Source organism: Manis pentadactyla, chromosome 12, assembly GCF_030020395.1.
Source record: "Manis pentadactyla isolate mManPen7 chromosome 12, mManPen7.hap1, whole genome shotgun sequence".
Lineage (NCBI taxonomy): Eukaryota > Metazoa > Chordata > Mammalia > Pholidota > Manidae > Manis > Manis pentadactyla.
In genome coordinates this window covers 15562738-15581334 of record NC_080030.1, presented here as the reverse complement: position 1 = coordinate 15581334, position 18597 = coordinate 15562738, and the positions used below count along the sequence as shown (strand labels likewise).

At 41.5% G+C, this 18597-nt stretch overlaps 1 pseudogene; it reads left to right on the top strand.

The window, feature by feature from the left end:
• Positions 1-6346: 6346 nt before the first annotated feature.
• On the top strand, positions 6347-9429 carry LOC118920885 (olfactory receptor 18-like; annotated as a pseudogene).
• Positions 9430-18597: the final 9168 nt, after the last annotated feature.

Here is an 18597-nt window from a genome sequence, read left to right as displayed (position 1 = left end):
CAGTACCAAATTGTCTTGATTACTGTGGCTTTGTAGTAGAGCTTGAAGTTGGGGAGCGAGTTCCCCTCCCCCCAATTTATTCTTCCTTCTCAGGATTGCTTTGGCTATTCGGGGTCTTTGGCTGTTCCATATGAATTTTTGAACTATTTGTTCCAGTTCATTGATGAATGCTGTTGGTAATTTGATAAGGATTGCATAGAATCTGTATATTCCTTTGGGCAGGATAGCCATTTTGACGATATTAATTCTTCCTAGCCAGGAGCATGGGATGAGTTTCCATTTGTTAGTGACCTCTTCAATTTCTCTTAAGAGTGTCTTGTAGTTTTCAGGGTATAGGTCTTTCCCTTCCTTGGTTAGGTTTATTCCTAGGTATTTTATTCTTTTTGATGCTATTGTAAATGCAATTGTTTTCCTGATTTCTCTTTCTATTAGTTCATTGTTAGTGTATAGGTAAGCCACAGATTTCTGTGTGCTGATTTTGTATCCTGCAACTTTGCTGAATTCTGATATTAGTTCTAATAGTATTGCAGTGGAGTCTTTAGGGTTTTTTATGTACAATATCATGTCATCTGCAAATAGTGACAGTTTGACTTTTTCTTTACCAATCTGGATTCCTTGTATTTCTTTGTTTTGTCTGATTGCCGTGGCTAGGACCTCCAGTACTACATTGAATAAGTGGGGAGAGTGGGCATCCCTGTCTTGTTCCCAATCTCAGAGGAAAAGCTTTCAGCCTCATGCTGTTCAGCATGATGTTAGCTGTGGGTTTATCATATATCGCCTTTATTATGTTGAGGTACTTGCCCTCTATGGCCATTTTGTTGAGAGTTTTTATCATGAATGGATGTTGAATTTTTTCGAATGCTTTTTCAGCATCTATGGAGATGATCATTTGGTTTTTGTCCTTCTTTTTGTTGATGTGGTGGATGATGTTGATGGATTTTCGAATGTTGTACCATCCTTGCATCCCTGGGATGAATACCACTTGGTCATATTGTATGATCCTCTTGATGTAGTTTTGAATTCGGTTTGCTAATATTTTATTGGGTATATTTGCATCTACATTCATCAGGGATATTGGTGTGCAGTTTTCCTTTTTGGTGGGGTCTTTGCCTGGTTTTGGTATTAGGGTGATGTTGGCTTCATAGAATAAGTTTGGGAGTATTCCCTACTCTTCTATTTTTTGGAAAACTTTAAGGAGAATGGGTGTTATGTCTTCTCTGTGTGTTTGATAAAATTCTGAGGTAAATCCGTCTGGCCCGGGGGTTTTGTTCTTCGGCAGGTTTTTGATTACCGATTCAGTTTCGTTTGCTGGTAATTGGTCTGTTTACATTTTCTGTTTCTTCCTGGGTCAGTCTTGGAAGGTTGTACTTTTCTAGGAAGTTGTCCATTTCTCCTAGGTTTTCCAGCTTGTTAGCATATAGGTTTTCATAGTATTCTCTAATAATTCTTTGTATTTCTGTGGGTTCTCTCGTGATTTTTCCTTTCTTGTTTCTGATTCTGTTGATGTGTTGACTCTCGTTTACTCTTAATAAGTCTGTCTAGAGGCTTCTCTGTTTTGTTTATTTTCTTGAAGAACCAGCTCTTGGTTTCATTGATTTTTTCTATTGTTTTATTCTTCTCAATTTTATTTATTTCTTCTCTGATCTTTATTATGTCCCTCTGTCCGCTGACCTTAGGCCTCATTTGTTCTTCTTTTACCAATTTCTATAATTGTGACATTAGACTATTCATTTGGCATTTTTCTTCCTTCTTTAAATATGCCTGGATTGCTGTATACTTTCCTCTTAAGACTGCTTTTGCTGTGTCCCACAGAATTTGGGGCTTTGTGTTGTTGTTGTCATTTGTTTCCATATATTGATGGATTTCCATTTTAATTTGGTCGTTGATCCATGGATTATTTAGGAGCATGTTGTTAAGCCTCCATGTGTTTGTGAGGCGTTTTGCTTTCTTTGTAGAATTTATTTCTAGTTTTATACCTTTGTGGTCTGAAAAGTTGGTTGGTAGGGATTTCAATCTTTTTGAATTTACTGAAGCTCTCTTTGAGGCTGAGTATGTCGTCTATTCTGGAGAATGTTCCATGTGCACTTGAGAAGAATGTATATCCTGTTGCTTTTGGGTGTAGAGTTCTATAGATGTCTATTAGGTCCATCTGTTCTAGTGTGCTGTTCAGTGCCTCTGTATCCTTACTTATTTTCTGTGTGGTGGATCTGTCCTTTGCAGTGAGTGGTGTGTTAAAGTCTCCCAAAATGAATGCATTGCATTTTGTTTCCTCCTTTAATTCTGTTAGTATTGGTTTCTCATATACTGGTGCTCCTGTATTGGGTATATCTATGTTTATAATGGTTATATCCTCTTGTTGAAATGAGCCCTTTATCATTATGTAATGTCCTTCTTTGTCTCTTGTTACTTTCTTTATTTTGAAGTCTATTTTGTTTGATACTAGTATTGCAACAACTGCTTTTTTCTCTCTGTTGTTCGCATGAAATATCTTTCTCCAACCCTTGACTTTTAATCTGTGCATGTCTTTGGGTTTTAGGTGAGTCTCTTGTAAGCAGCGTATAGATGGGTCTTGCTTTTTTATCCATTCCATTACTCTGTGTCTCACTTATTGAGCTGTTATAAACACAGTCTGATGATTTTTTCTTTTCCTTCATTTCCTCCTCCTCCATTCTTCATATGTTGGGGTTTTGTTCTGTGCTCTTTTTAGGAGTGCTCCCATCTAGAGCAGTCCCTCTAAGGTACCCTGTAGAGGTGGTTTGTGGGAGGCAAATTCCCTCAACTTTTGCTTGTCTGGGAATTGTTTAATCCCTTCTTCATATTTACATGATAATCGTGCTGGATACTGTATTCTTGGTTCAAGGCGCTTCTGTTTCATTGCATTAAATATGTCATGCCATTCTCTTCTGGCCTGTAATGTTTCTGTTGAGAAGTCTGATGATAGCCTGATGGGTTTTCCTTTGTAGGTGACCTTTTTTCTCTCTCTTGCTTCCTTTAATACTCTGTCCTTGTCCTTGTACGTTGCCATTTTAATTTTTATGTGTCTTGGTGTTGTCCTCTTTGGTCCCATCTCTCAGGAGTTCTGTGTGCCTCTGTAGTCTGAGCAAACTATTTCCTCCTCCAGTTTGGGGAGGTTTTCAGCAATTATTTCTTCAAAGACACTTTCTACCCTTTTTCTCTCTCTTTTTCCTATGGTACCCCTATAATGCAGATATTGTTCCTTTTGGATTGGTCCCACAGTTCTCTTAATATTGTTTCATTCCTGGAGATACTTTTATCTCTCTCTGCATCAGCTTCTATGTGTTTCTGTTCTCTGGTTTCTATTCCATCAATGGCCTCTTGCATCTTATCCATTCTGCTTCTAAATCCTTCCAGAGTTTGTTTCACTTCTGTAATCTCCCTCTGGACGTCTGTAATCTCCCTCCAGACTTCATCTGTTAGCTCTTGCATATATCTCTGCAGCTCTGTCAGCATGTTTGTGATTTTTATTTTGAATTCTTTTTCAGGGAGACTGGTTAGGTCTGCCTCTGCAGATATTTTCTCAGATGTTTTTTGAACTACCTTGGACTGGACTAAATTTTTTTGGCTTTTCATGGTGATAGCAGTGGCTGTAGGCAGGTTACAGGTGTGTCAGCTGGGAGAAGAAAGTCCTTTCCTGCTTGCTGGATGCCTTTCCCTTCTCCACTGCCTGTGACAGTAACCCACACTCCTGGAGCAGCCACCAGGTTAGTCCCCTAAGCTGCTTTGTGTGTGGTCTCCATCAGAGCAGTGCGGAGGCCTGCGGGGAGTGGCAGGCATGCCAGGTGCGCTCCTCCATGCTAGAAGCACCCCTGCCAGGAAGCTGTGTTGCAGCAGTGGCCTTTGGGTCTGCCCCGGGCGGCTGCGCGTTGGGCTGGGATTCCAGTCGGCTGCTGCGTTCGCAGCTGCTCCCTCTGGCTCCACTGCAGGTGCACACTGGGCTCTTCCGCACGGGCCTCTACTGGGCTCCTCTGGCTTCACTGCTGCCAGTGCATGCTCGCCAAGCCTGGGCTGTTCGCTCATGCTGCTGCAGGCTCACACAAGCCTCTCCTGGTCTCATCTGGCTCTGTTGGCGCATGGATCTGCTCCCAGTCCCTTACGGCTCCTCCAACCCGGGCACACGCAGCCACTCTCCTGCTACTGGGCTGGTGTTTTGGGGTCTGTGCCAGTTGGAGGAATGACTGGCAGGCTGCTTAATGCCACGAAGGGCTTCAGAGTTGTACTACCTCCCCGGGGTTTAGGGCACCTAAGTTTCCCCTTTATTCCCAGCTGCTGGCTAAGTGTACTGGTACAATTTCGTCCAGCTATGGGGTCCCTGTCTCTTTAAGACTTGCAGAATGCACTTGCTTTTCTTTTGTCTCAGGGTTGCTGGTTGCGGGGACCTGCCCACAGGTTTTGCTTTTCCGTTTCTCTAATATTCAGCACTCCATGCACCTTGTGTCTGCGTTCAGGGTGCGGATTCCTAGAACTGGTTGTTTAGCAGTCCTGGGCTTTCACTCCTTCCCCATTCTGACTCCTTTATTCCCATTGGCTTTTGGGGTGGGGGAGTGTTCGGGTCCTGCCTGGCCGCTGCTTGTATCTTACCCCCTTCGTGTGATGTTGAGTTCTCATAGATGTAGATGTATCCTGTCAGTTGTACTGCATCCACTGGTGTCTCTTTCAGGAATAGTTCTATTTATTGTATTTTCATAAATATATATGTTTTGGGGAGGAGATTTCCTCTGAACTACTCATGCTGCCATCTTCCAGTGATCACTCCTATTAGATTCTTGATACTCTACATCAAGACCAAATTCCCCTTAAATTACTTTGTACTTTGAATGCATTTGATGATGATAAACTCACAAGTTACTGTATGTTAACAAATAGGTCTTAATATTTTATTAAGAATTATGAAACTTAAAAGTCAGTGTAGGGGAAATTAAAGTTCCTATGGCCAGTCCTCACTTGAACCTAAACTACTTATGATATACTTGACCTACTGCTTAGCTACTGCTTCCACACCTGTAGGCAATAAGTCATACTGACTGAGTCACCATAGAAAGAGGTCTGCCCGGTGCCCTGGGAAGATACAGAGGTGGAGAAGCATTGCAGACGTGCACACTGTTGGATGAAGATTCTCAAACTATTGCCAGGAGAATAAAGCTGAGTAATAAATGCTTTTATCCCAAGAATGTTCCATTGTCATTTCTCGGTCTTGCTGAGTTCCTAGGGAACCTGCCAAGGCTGAATTCCCAGGCAAGAGAACCAGAAAGAGGAATATGTAACTTGGTTCAGCCACTATGAAAAGCAGTTTGGATATTTCTCAAAAAACTAAAAATAGAAATAACATATGCCCCAGTCATTTCTACTTATGGGAGTTTATCCAAAGAAAACAAAATCACCAATTCAAAAAGGTACATGCATTCTTATGTTTACCACGGCATCACTTAGAATAGGTAAAACATGGAAGCAACATAGGTGTCCATTGATAGATGAATGGCTAAAGAAGATGTGGTACTACATGTACACAATGGAATATTACTCAACCATGAGAATGAATGAAATCTTGCAATGCAACAACACATGTAAACCTAGAGAGTATTATGCTACATGAAATAATTCAGACACTGACAGACAAATGCCATATGATTTCACTTATCTTTGGAATCTAAAAACTAGAACAAATTAACAAATAACACAGAAACGGACTCTATAAATACAGAGAACAATCTGGTGATTGTCATGGGGGCAGTTGGTAAGAGGACAGTCAAAACAGTTTAAAGGGATAAAAAGGTACAAACTTTCAGTTATAAAATAAAAAAGTCAAGGGATAAAAAGTACAGCATATGGAATACAGTTAACAATATTGTTATGTCTTTGTTTAAAGACGGTAGCTACACTTCTCATGGTGACCACTTAGTAATGCATATAATTGTCAATGTGCTGCTGTACACCTGAAACCAATGTGATACATTGTATATCAAGTATTTTTTAATAAAGAAAAGAAGAGGAGTACAGGTGAGATTCCTCTCAAAATGTAGAAGTCTCAGACCCTGCAAAGGACACCTACTTTTCCTATGACTCTGTTCCATTACAACTAACATATCCTCAGAAATAGGGAACACACGGACTCATTTGGCTAATTGTGAGCTCCGAGCATTGAGCCTGCAAACCCACACAGCTGTAAATAACCTTTCAGGTTGCTGGTCCCAGGACAGGTCTGCATGTGTGACTTCTCTCCTCAGAGTCACTGTCTGAATCAAGGGGTCCCTGCCAGTCCTGAGAACAGAGCACCAGCCGCCAGCATCCCCCAGGCACCAGAAGGGCCCTGGTTCATCTCTCCTTTGTCATGTCCCAGCACAGAGGCTGTTCTGTCCAGTGAGTGCCGCTGGGGTACTGGCTACAGGGGGGATGGGGAAACATCTACGAGTCATCAGGAGAAGCAGTCAGCTGGAGTGGCCAGATGGAAGGGTGCCAGTATGCAGCGTCAGTGCAGACAGTCATGAAGTGTATGTCCTCGTTTCTGCTTCTGGGCATCAGCTTGCATTCAGTGTCCTGCCTCACTCCCACACTGCTCCCAGCCCTTACAGGCATCTCTCTCACCACACTGAGAAATCAGTCCCTCTGTTCCTTAAGGATCCCATTGTGATCATGAGGGTGATGACAAAGTAGAATGAGGCTGGTTGAGTATAGACGTGACACTGTGGCTCTTGAGTAGATTCCCAAGGGCCAGGCTGTGAATTGAGGGCTCTGTGTTATCTGTGTAGTCACCCCTAAGGTATGTGCGCCCTGATATTATTCTTCCAGAGAGGATGAAGGGACGACAGACTGTCAGTGTAACTGTTCCTGATCATGAGAAAGAACCGGATGAAGCCGGGCTGGAGTCAAAGTCAAGCTGGAGACGCAGGGTGCCCAGCCAGTGGCCATCCCTTGCCAATGAAACACGCCATTTCACTTCTCTGCTTACTCCACACAGACGCCCTCTGCCCACCGTGCTCTTGTCTTTGGAGGTCACTGGCAGGCCTCTGTGGGTGGAGAAGGTGGCACTTGCTGCATATAGTATAGGAAAGATCACTGAGATGGCCAGGCGGGATTGCAGTAAGAGCTGGCTCATGAATTTAGGGCATATCTCTCTCATGCCCCTGCTCCTGGATTTTGCCTAGGCTGTCCACTTCCTCCTCTGTTCTCTCAGTTAGCCCTCCACCATGTCAAAGGGAAACAGAATATCAATTTTTCCAGTTCCCTTGGCACTCAGGAAACCAGAACCTATGGGAAGATGCCCATAAGTGGGTTACTGGTTAACAGCTGTGAACCTCTGGTTTAATCTTTCTAAATTTTAACACAGTTAAGAAGTTAACTGCATGCACCTCTGTTATATAATTTTAAGTCCCATCTGCCATGCTTATTAACTGCTTACATGAAGCAAGTTCTTGTTATCACTGAGTCTGCGCATTATCTTCTCAGTTGATTCCTAGTTGATACCATTGAGCAAGGACTAAATAGATGATGAATAGTACCTATGTGGTTAAATATGTGATGGATGCATACAACAGGTAAAAAATATAGGGATTATTATTCTTAATAGTGAATACACTAATCTTTATTGCATTCATCCAAAGTATTGAGATCGGATGGGTGGCTTCATTTTCAATGGACATCTGACAAAACATATTCTTTTTTTCCCTGGACAACTGGATTCTGAGTACTTGGAGGGAAGTGACTGAGTCACATTCATTTCTGATTCCCCAGAGCTTACATCATCTTTGGAACAGCGCTGGCAACAACAATAACAAAAAGTTAAATACTGAATAAATCCTTCCTTGGTTCACAGAAACACAACATAGTACTTACGGATTGCATACACTGCTTCTTTCCTGCTTTTCTCTGTATTTCAGGGGTGCCCCTCAGGACAAGAGGTGCAGTGAAATGGTACTGGTTTGTGTCTATGCCAGGAAACCAAAGACTAATGACAATTCGTGAGGATAATTGGTACATTGAATAAACACCTTCTTATTACAAACATGTTACTTTAATTGAGAATGCAGATAATATAGTTCCACTGTATTTGAATGACAGAAGCCTGCTTCTTTAATGAAAACATCCTTTAACTAGAATGATTCTTTATCCTTGAGGGGGAAGAACACTTCTTATTCAATGTGTTTCCTTGAAAAAGCAGGCTTGTGCTTTTATGGTATTCTCATGGATTGCTCATTTATCCCTAAATGTCCTCTTTTCTTCTGATATTCTATATCTCAGTTTCTCTAATGTAAGTGTGTATAAAAGGGGTTAATAAGCTCAGAAACCTGTAAGGAAACAGGGCTAGAAAAACTGTATTTCAGACACTGAGCAATAGTGCTGAAGGGAAAGGAGAATGTGACCCGGCATGTGGACAATTTACTTGTGAACTGCTGGCACCCAAACCATGGACACAGGCCCAGGTACCCACTTACCTGCTTCTTTTTTTCCAACACTCTTTTCTTTTTCAAAAGGTGTCCGAGATCCACAGAACCACAAAACCTAACACGTGTCTCAGAATTCCTCCTCCTGGGCCTCTCAGATGATCGGGAATGGCAGCCTGTGCTCTTCGGGCTGTTCCTGTCCATGTACCTGGTCACCATGCTTGGGACCCTGCTCATCATCCTGGCTCTTGGCTCTGACCCCCACCTCCACACCCCCATGTACTTCTTCCTCTGCAACCTGTCCTTGTCTGACCTCAGTTTCACCTCCACCACAATCCCCAATATGATAGTGGACATTTGAACTCACAGCGGAGTCATGTCCTATGCAGGCTGCCTGACGCAGATGTCTTTTTTTATGTTTTTTGGATGTTTGGACAGTCTTCTCTTGGCCGTGATGGCCTATGACTGGCTGGTGGCCATCTGACACCCCCTGCACTACACAGCCATCATGAATCCCTGCCTCTGTGGCTTGTTGATGTCGGCATCATTTTTCACCAGCCTTCTGGTCTCCCAGATGCACATTTCGATTGTCTCCAGGCTCACCTATTTCAAGGATGTGGAAATTGCTAATTTCTTCTGTGACCCTTCTCAACTCCTCAAACTTGCCTGTGCTGACACCTCCACCAATAACATAGTCATGTATCTTGTTGGTGCCATCTCCGGGTATCTCCCTATCTCCGGGATCCTGTTCTCTTACTGCAAAATTGTCTCCTCCATTCTGAGAGACCCCTCAGCAGGTGGGAAGCACAAAGCCTTCTCCACCTGAGGCTCTCACCTGTCAGTCGTGTGCTTATTTTATGGCACTGGTCTTGGGGTGTACCTCAGTTGGGCTGTCTCACTTTCTCCCAGGAACGATGCGGTGGCCTCGGTGGTGTACACTGTGGTCACCCCCATGCTGAACCCCTTCATCTACACCCTGAGGAACACGGATATCAAGGTGGCTATGCAGAAGCTCTTCAGCAAAAGAGTCTAATCTCAGCCCTCATGCCAATAATTTGGAACATGCATTGGAAAATGCAGAAAGCCAAACACTTACACCTGCCAGTTATTTCTCACTCATCACATCATTCTGGCAGAGCATGTGGTTTCCACCTCATCTTGCTTAAAATCTGAACATTGCTTCCATTGGTACATCTTTAATGGGACTGGGGTTGTTTCAAAATTCCTGGGTGATGAAATCCCATTATTTTCATGGGTACTTCTGTGGATTTTCACTGGTGATCCAAGCATCTTGGGAAGATGAACGACTGACTTTTCATAAGTTTAAAGTCTGCGCCTGTCCAGCAGCTCTTGTATATTCGCCATACATGTTGCTCCTTCATAAATCTCGGTATGTAGGTTATGTGTGAAGATGCATTTGCTTGTTTCAGCCTTGGTTCTTACTGGAATTATTTGGGAAACTTCTCGATACTGGTAGCTGAGTCTCGCCACCAGAGGTTCCTGATTTCTTTGGAGTGGAGTGTGGTCTGAGCATGAGGAGTTTTAAATGCATCCAGATGGTTCCAGTGTGGAACCGACATTGAGACCTACTGATTGATGTAATTCTGATTGTTTCTGCAACGGTGGCTTGGATGCCTTAGGATACCAAGCAGTGTCCCAACTGCCCAGGGACAAACGCTGAAGAACTGAATGAGATCAGAGCTCTCAGGGGGAAGACATGAAGGGACTAAGTAACAATGTATTTTTCCCATTATTCCTGATAATGATTTTCAACTATCTTCTATTTAATCCATACAGCTGGAAATAGGTTCTGGTTATGAATCTACGGTCTCTGCAAAAAACTCACATTCTTTACTTTGCTTTCTGGTGCTGGGGTGAGGCTCTTGAAATCACTGCTGTATTTGCCATCTTGATTCATCTTAGGTACTTTCAAAAGTGGTCAGTAAAATCGCGATGCCTTAAGAGAATACAGTCAAAGGTTCTGTAATATCTTTCTATGTTGACGAAGAGTAATTACACTAGTGGGTGATTTTTTAGTAATGTAGGTAACTATCATATCACTATGTTGTATATTTGAAACCAACATAATAGTATATTAAGTGTACTTTAATGAAAAATAAATTAAAAAACTCACTATGTCCTAAAAGCTCAAGTTATCCCTTAACATCATTTAAGCTCTTCGCATGGCAGAATGCTTAAAGACATCTTGGATTTAACAGATCATATGTGTACATGGTAAGAAAACTGTAAATATCAATACAATTCTTATCATCTATTCTGAGTCCAACATACTTTAAATAAATTATTGGAACACCATGAATACTTTATCTCGAGTGCCTACCTGGCCATTACATTTTATGTGTACATGATGAGGCCATTGCCAGGTCAAGAGCAGGGACTGACTATCATTTATCATATATTAAAAATAGCACAGTAAGCTACTCTCTACAACACTGAATAAATCATTCTTCTTATCATAAGAAAAAGTGGAAACAATTTGACCTCATTTCATATTTTTTTTCTAATTCTCCAAATCCCTTGCCTTCATAGGCCTTTCTAAGAAATGCATGGTCTATCTGTGTTTATTACCAGGACCCTCAAATGGGATCTGTTTTTCCTTAATAGAAACATCAAAGTTAAGCCACAGAATAAAAGGTGGGCTTTGATAACTTCCACGTACAATAAAGGGATATAAATATGAGGACAGTAATTTCTGAATTACACACCACACACCAAATGTGAGAATATTCCTGTTTCCTTCAAAGATACACATTGCTTAATGAGGAACTGGGAAAAACACAAAGTAATTTATGGATTTTACTACATGAACATAAGTATCTTTATTATTTGTACACTATGTCCTGTACACTCATCTTTGGTGATGAGTCTAATATCTGATCCCCTCTTCCCAATGTGTGATGACTTCAGTTTCATATCAGTTTTATTATTGCCCAAATACTTTAAAAGGCTCAAACTTTCACCGTCTTCCCTTCCCAGCCCACTTATGCTCACTTGCCATTTGGCCAAGGACACTCACGTTGGCAGGGGAATTGGAAATTGGGACGAGAACAAAGAGAATATATCACATTTTACTGCACAAGCATAACTAACTTTGGTTTTCATAGTCCATGTCCTGCGAATTCAGTTTGTTCCTGTAGTCTACTACAAAATAAGTTCAGTTTAATAATACATTTTTCTCTGGACTAATCATTCTAAACATCTCCCACCCAGTCTCTCCTCATGCCCACCTCTGCATACCTGCCATGTGCTAACCCATAAAGATACCCTCTGTCATTTATCCACACACAGGAAAAATAGCATCCTTCTCTCCATGTCCAATCTGATGATTGTATATAATCTGGCTTTGTACATGATGTATATAATGGGTACACATTCACATTTTCATCCGACCATTTAATGACAAATGGATCTCCACGTTCCTCAGCAGAGAGGTGTCAGGGTCAGGAAGGCTACATGGAATGGATTTAGAAAGTTACAAGTGCCTGCTATCCACATATATCCCACTTTGATAAACAATGGGAAAAAACAGATAAACCAAAACCCACATTTTATTATATTCTCATTAGTTGAAAACACGAAGAAACCTGAAGACAACGCATTCTCGAGTATATTGATTCCTCTCTGGTTAGCAGAAATCAGAGCCCCTGGGGACATTTGTTAAATGTGGCCATGCAATCACTGCAGATTGGCCTGATGATGGAGGGCCCACCTGCTGTAACAGAAACCAGGGATTCAACTTGAGCCAGCATGTCCTGAAGTAGTATAGTGGGGTCTGCAGAAGTACCCAATGCAGAGGAAATTCTACCTATTTGGCAGGTTGTCTCCAAGGAAATTTTGTTGTGCAGTGAATTTGAGACACAACCTGAGTCTCTCTAGATGCTGTAGTCTGTCTGGTGTGCCGTATCCGAGATGCTCCAGTTGACCCCTAACTCCTGTCTTCATGCCTGCCCATTAAATGTGAGAAAATGGAAATGCTTATAAATATTCTAAATGCAGGTAATATCTAGCATTGTATTTGAATAAAGTAAGTTATATATAACTGCTTCTTAAGTTCTTTAAGTTTGAATAACTTTTTTTTCTTAATGGGTGAAGAATAGTTCTTACTGTATATTTTTTCTTAAATAAGCAGGATGTGTTTTCACTGTGATCATCGATTTGTTATCTCAGTGTTCTAGTTCCCCTGATCCTCTTCAGTTGAGTATTCTCTAAATTTCATGTGTGTAGAAATGTAAATAAAGAAGCCAATGAGGAAAGTGTTCGAGGCAGATATGATTCATCTCACTGTTAAATATTGCAAGTCACTCGGGTGTATGGCTCCAGGCTTTTATATTGGTTGGCAACTGCATGAAACCAACATATAGACACAGTAATAGGTGCATTTTTACTACAATGTTTCCTGTTATTGAACACACCCCACTGTATTTCAAAAATCATCAAAGCTACACCAGATCACAAAACTTAACACATGTCTCAGAATTCCTCCTTCTGCATCTCTTGTAAAACCTGGAACTGCAGCCCATGCTCTTAGGGCTGTTCCTGTCCATGTACCTGGTCACAAAGCTTGGGAACATGCTTATTTCCTGGCTGTCATCTCTACCCTCAACTCCACACTCCCATTCGTTTCTTCTTTTTCAACTTATACTTGGCTGACATCAGTTTCACCTCCACCATGATACCCAAGATGACAGCGGATATCAAAACTCACAGCATAGTCATCTCCTAGGTGGGCTGCCTGACTCAGATGTCTATATTGTTATTCTTGGATGTATGGATGGTATGCTCCTGACCATGATGGCCTATGATCTGTGAACGGCAATCTGCCACCCCCTGCACTACCTGCACATATGAACACAAGCCTCTGTGGCTTAGCTGAAGGGTTTTTTTCATCAGCCTCTATTCTCCCAGCTGCATACTTTGAGGATGTGAAAACCCACCTGGTTCAAGGATGTGGAAATTCCTCATTTCTTCTGTGCCCCTTCTCGATTCCTCAACCTCACCTGTTCTGACACCTGCACCAATAACATAGTCATGTATTTCTTTGGTGCCGTCTCTGGGTGTCTCCCTATTTCATGGATCCTGTTCTCTTTTATAAGTTTTCTCAGTCCATTCAGAGCATCCCCTCAGCAGGTGGGAAGTACAAAGACTTCTCCACCTGTGGCTCTCCCCTGTCAATTGTTTGTTTACTTTGTGGACCAGATGTTGGATTGTCTTGGATCAGCGTTGTCACCTTCTCCCAGGAAGGGTGAGGTTGCCTTGTGGATACATCCGGTGGTCTTCTCCATGGTGAACCCCTTCATCTGGGCGTGAGGAACAGGGACACCCAAAGCTCCATGTGGAGGTTCCTCACAAAACAGGCTCATCTCAGTAGGTATAGTCCTTTTTGGAACGTAGGTTGAAATAATCAGCGAAGCCAAACATATATACCAGTGAATTCTCCTCCTGGGTCATGTATTTTCCATTGTCATGGCTTTCATTCCTGTCTATGTTTTATAGATGAGTGTTAGTTCTTTTAATTTGTCTTTAATTGTATTGGTTAATATTTTGGGATCCCTGGTCACCAGAATGAATGAATGAGAGACTCTTCTCAAAAACCTGCTATCCAGGTGAAATAACCTCTTTTTATATGCTTGAAATTTACATCCTTTCCCACATTTGCTCATGTATTTTCCATCCAAATTTTTCATCTGTGAAATGTATTCATTTATGTTTTGTCTGAGGATGCAGCTTCCTGGTCCTCAACCATGAATTTTATTGGCATCCCCTGGGGAGTCATGTAAATACTGATGGCTGGGTCTCATTCTCAGAGATTATTTTTTAAATTTATTTTTTGTTTACTTATCATTGATACATCATCTCATATTGGTTGCAACTACACAACACAGTAGTACAACAGTTACCCATATAATTATATCCTCACGCCCACTAGTGCAGTTATTATCTGCCAACATTGGAAGATGTTGCAGAATCACTGACTATATTTTCCATGCTGCACTACTATCCCTGTGACCACTTATATTGTGATTGAGAATTTTTGTGCTCCTTTTGATTCAGTTGGACTAGTGTGGGCCTAAGAATGAGGATAGTTTTAAAAACACCCAAGATCATTAAATTGTGAGTTCCTGAAGAGATCAACCTTAAAGGACTAAATTATGAAGGAGTTTATTGTAGCTCCAGGTAATGTCATTTTCTTCCAATATTGTCCTCAAATACATTGTCCATCAGCACTGTGATTTTTCGTTTGTGTTGGTTATTAAATTATTGTCTTTCTGCTACAAACTCACCCTCTGTCATTATCTTGTGATGCTAGGATGAGTCTCTTGAAATCACTGCTCTATTTTCCATCTGGCTTTCTTGCTGCATACTTCCAATAGTGATAAGCAATTTCACTACACTCTAAAGTTAAGTCCACTACTTGCTGTACCTCCCTAAGCCCTTGGTGTTTCTCGGCTTCCATCTGTGACCATGTTGCTCCATTTTTGTCTTTGTCCTTCGGTAGCCATTTGACCAGCACCTTAGACACAGTTACTGCTATTAAAATAATTGGCTTTTGTTTCTTTTCTTATGGCCTGACTCCTGAATGGCAAATCATAACATGAGGAGAAAGATATGAGTTGAGTGCAATTGGAATATTGCAAAATAAGCTCATAAAATGAAAGTGGTTTTAAATAAACGTCTCTGTAAAGACTGCACAACTGCGAGTCAAATACTGATGTCATATTCCAAGTTTACATGTGGTTCTGATAATTAAGGATGTGTCAAGGATAATTAAGTCACAAATTTCATCATGAAGAAGTTGTACTTTGTGTTCCAGTCCCTTATCCTGCACAGGAAAGGTCCATGTTGTCTGCAAAAGGGGTCTCCTTTCTTTCATTAGTGACAACCTGTTTGGTATTTACTTGGTTGCCATGGTTCCCTGTCTTTGGTCATGACGAATCCGTCTTTTGGCAACATTTTTGTTCATCAAAATATGTATCCTCCTAAAATCTTACAACTACAGACTATTTACTGTTAAAAGAACATAAGGGATGTGAACATTCCCCAGGAATGGGTTGTTTTAATTTGTCTGATTTCTCTCAGACTGTTCAAGTTCAGTTGAACAATATCCACCATATCATAGATAAGTTTTCACAAATGCCTAAGGTGCCTAACTGGTTTTCTTGGTTTCACTGGAGATGGCTGGTAATTACAGGTATGCTTTGGTTATGTAACTGTACTCCTATTATGTTAATGTGTGTGTGCAATTTAAGTAGTAGCTTAAAACCTATACATGCTGAAGTTACTCTACAAGAAGATATGTCAAAGAAATAATCAATCTTCCCATGTTTTCTGCCACCTGCTACTTCTATAGCTTTTCTTCTTCCTTCCTAATTACAACCCTTAAATAGAATTCGTGCCTCATATCAAATTTACCGAGTATCATAATTCTTCCAAGTGGTAAAGATACCTCAAGACAAACGTTGGGCATAGAAGCTACAGGGCATAAATATGCAAAGAAATAAAAAGCTAACCATTTCAAACAATAAGGCTTCTCTCTCACTTACCAACTTTACATTTCCCTGTATGGCCCCGGAAGATGACTGGTTAGCCAGAGACGGGTAAGATTCCTCAAGGGAGGAACAACCTAAGACAGGCACAGTCGCAGGGGGGTCATCAGGTGAGAAATTGGGGATCAACAGAGGTGAGGCTTAGAACCTCACACCCCCATTCTGAGAGAAATCTTCTGCATATGTGCATGTTTTATTGCCCTTGTCTAGCTTGGATTAACACATAGTCTACAGGCACACACCTGATCATCTACATTTGCTCTCTTACAACACTAAACTATGTTTTCTACCTTTATCTTGTATCTACCTACCACTTCAGCATTTTATTAAAAATAATAATAATAAAGAGAGAAATGTGGTATCCACATATAAATCAAGTATAAAAATCAAATGAGTATTCATATTTGAACTGACTGTTTATAGTTCATAATGCTTGAGCAAAACTGAAGGTTTCTGTGATGGCTGCCCTTGTACTGTTCACCATGTAAGAACTTATTCACTATGTAAGAATTTGTTCTACATGTAAGAACTTGTTTGTTATGCCTCAAAAGATTGGATACTGACGGAAATTATACTTGGGGTGGTTTAGTGATTGTGCATTGAGCATTGACTCCCCTATACAGAATTTTATTGTTGTTAACAACCATTAGATCAATAAATATGAGAGATGCCCTCACAAAAAAAAAAAAAAGTACACACTTCCAATGGTAAAATAATAAGTAACCGGGATGTAATGAATATAGTCAAGATATTGTAACAGCTTGGTATGGTGATAGCTGGTACCTAGAATTGTCATGTATATAAATGTTGAATCACTATGTTGTACACCTGAAACTAATGTAATGTAATACCATGTGTCAAGTACCCTTCAATAAAAAATAATTATCTACAAAAAAAAAATGCATCCTCCTATCCTCAGAAGTGTCACACACGGCTTTTTGGTAATGGTCTTGGATCTCTGAAAACCCATCCAAAGACTAATTTGGTTTACCGTGACTTTTCCCTCTAGATAACATCACTTACCAACTACATTGATAAGGAACTTTGATATGAATGAAAGGAATGCTCCTGACCAGTGATGAGGCCGTAGCCATCAGTGGGAAGACACCCAGTAAAAATGACTGCGTTACAAGATTTCTATATTTGCGCATCCATTTATGAAAACCTAAATGATACACAAAGTATACTTGTATGAGGGAAAGTAATGCTGCCTTTTTAACCAGGGATGATGCAGACAAATGAAGCTGTTCTTGCTTTCCTTTTGTGTCACTATTCTGGTTATTCCCAGGTGTTTTGTGCTGATGTGTCACTGGAATTTCCTAAGTGACTCCCGAGCTGTCCCAGAGCTGTTGTGCTCATGGATAGCTGTCTATTTGCCTATGTTTGTTGGTGGGATAAGGCTGGGGTCTCCTACTTCACCATCAAGGTTTTGTCAAATTTTGTTTGTATCAGTTAATGACAAATGAATCCCCAGATTCCTCACCCAGAGTCCTGTGGAGCAGGAGGGCTGCAGGGGTGGGATGCGGCAGCTTGAAAAGGTCCATCACTACCACCAAACCCACTTTTTCAACTCGAGAAAAACCAAACGGGCAAAAGAACATTCATTTAAACTTTAGGTTCTGTCCACCCAAAGTAATTTAAAGAAAATATATTCTGGACAAATAAACACTTCTGAATGGACAGAAATTGGAAGCTATTAGGGACATTTGCTGAATGTGGGCCAGAACAGCTGCAATTTGATGTGATGTTAGTGGAGGGGCGCTGTTGACAGAAGAGAAACCACACTGGCTTTTTCTGGCTGCGTGTCCACAAGGAACTTGATATCTGCAGAAATACCAAGTCAGAGGCAATTTCTACCCAGCTGCCAGTTACACTTCAGGAAATTTCTCTGAGAGCAGCGCGGTGTGACGGATTTGGGGTTACCATGGGAAGCAGGGAGATAGCCCCAGCATCTTCTGGTGCCTAGAGCCCAGTGCTCTGATGGAGGATGAGGCAGATTCCACTATGATTCCTGGGCCTACACCCCTTGCATTCACACCTTTGTGGAGACCATCCCCTCAGGTGTATCCTGGGCCTGCTGACTGGCTTCCAACAAGCACAACATTGCAGAACTGATGGGGTGTCATTTCCCAGATTAGGGCACAAAACAGACTGGCTTTCGTCTTCCAGGCCCTTGTTTCTCTCACCTCTCTGCGTGCTCTGACGGAAACCATCTGCCATGTGGGAGCTTCCCTATGACAGACCCACGGGTCCGACACTGAGGAAGGTCCCAGGACAGCAGCGCACAGCACCTGCATCCTCCCAGCACCCACGTGGGGGACGGGGAAACCGGTCCTCAGCCAGGCAGACCTGGAGGCATCTCCAGCCTAGCGGTCCTCCTAACGGCAGTCCTGTTCAACACTCTGTGTTATTCAAGAGGAGTAGGGAGTTATGAGTCAATGTATAAAAGTCAGTAGTTTTCTAATATGCCAATATACATCAGTGTAAGGTAAAAATTAGACCTTGGGCAGTCCTTTAAATAAAAGGAAAAAAACCCTAAGAAAGGGAAGTAGTTTCTCTTAGAGACAGATCTTAGGTCAGGAGACAGAAAGCTGTTGATTTTGTTATGGAAGTTCTAATTACCCCTAGTTTACACT